This window comes from Arachis duranensis, chromosome 10, assembly GCF_000817695.3.
Source record: "Arachis duranensis cultivar V14167 chromosome 10, aradu.V14167.gnm2.J7QH, whole genome shotgun sequence".
In the NCBI taxonomy this organism is placed as follows: Eukaryota; Viridiplantae; Streptophyta; class Magnoliopsida; order Fabales; family Fabaceae; genus Arachis; species Arachis duranensis.
Genome location: NC_029781.3, coordinates 42,286,143 through 42,287,319, shown reverse-complemented (window position 1 = coordinate 42,287,319; position 1,177 = coordinate 42,286,143).

Sequence of the window (1,177 nt, the reverse complement as noted above, 5' to 3'; positions counted from 1 at the left end):
GGCGCCCAATGGAAGAGAGATTCAAGAGGAAAGTCGGTTCAATTGAGAAGGCATGACCTCAAGCCCGTGGCTAGAGGATGGTTGGAGTTTATCCAACGCTCAATCATTCTCACTAGCAACCGGTCTGAAGTTACTATAGACCGGGCCATCATGATCCATAGCATCATGATTGGAGAAGAAGTAGAAGTTCATGAGGATATAGCTCAAGAACTTTATAAGGTGGCGGACAAGTCCTCTACCTTGGCAAGGTTAGCCTTTCCTCGTCTCATTTGTCACCTCTGTTATTCAGTTAGAGTTGACATAGAGGGAGACATCCCCATTGATGAGGACAAGCCCATCACTAAGAAGAGGATGGAGCAAACAAGAGACCCCTCTCATCATCAAATCCCTGAGATGCCTCAGGGGATGCACTTTCCTCCACAAAACTATTGGGAGCAACTAAACACCTCCCTTGGAGAATTGAGTTCCAACATGGGACAACTAAGGGTGGAGCACCAAGAACATTCCATTCTCCTCCATGAAATTAGAGAAGATCAAAGAACCATGAGAGAGGAGCAACAAAGACAAGGAAGAGACATTGAGGAGCTCAAGCACTCCATAGGATCTTTAAGAGGAAGAACAAGCCACCATCACTAAGGTGGACCCGTTCTTTAATTTCCTTGTTCTTTATTTTTCTGTTTTTCGAATTTTAGTGCTTATGTTTATCTATGTTTGTGTCTTGTGATCATTAGTGTCTTAGTGTCTATGCCTTAAAGTTATGAATGTCCTATGAATCCATCACCTCTCTTGAAGGAAAAATGTTCTTAATTGAAAAAGAGAAGAATTGCATGAATTTTGAATTTTATAACAGTTTAATTATTTTGATGTGGTGGCATAAAAAGAGTGTGCTTAAGAGCTCTGGACACCTCTAATTGGGGACTCTAGCAACGCTGAGTCACAATCTGAGAAGGTTCACCCAGTTATGTGTCTGTGGCATGTATGTATCCGGTGGTAATAGTGGAGGATAGAGTGCTTTGGGCCACGGCTAAGACTCAATAAGTAGCTGTGTTCAAGAATCATCATACTTAACTAGGAGAATTAATGACACTATCTGGATTCTGAGTTCCTAAAGAAGCCAATCATTCTGAATTTCAAAGGATAGAGTGAGATGCCAAAACTATTCAGAGGCAAAAAGCTA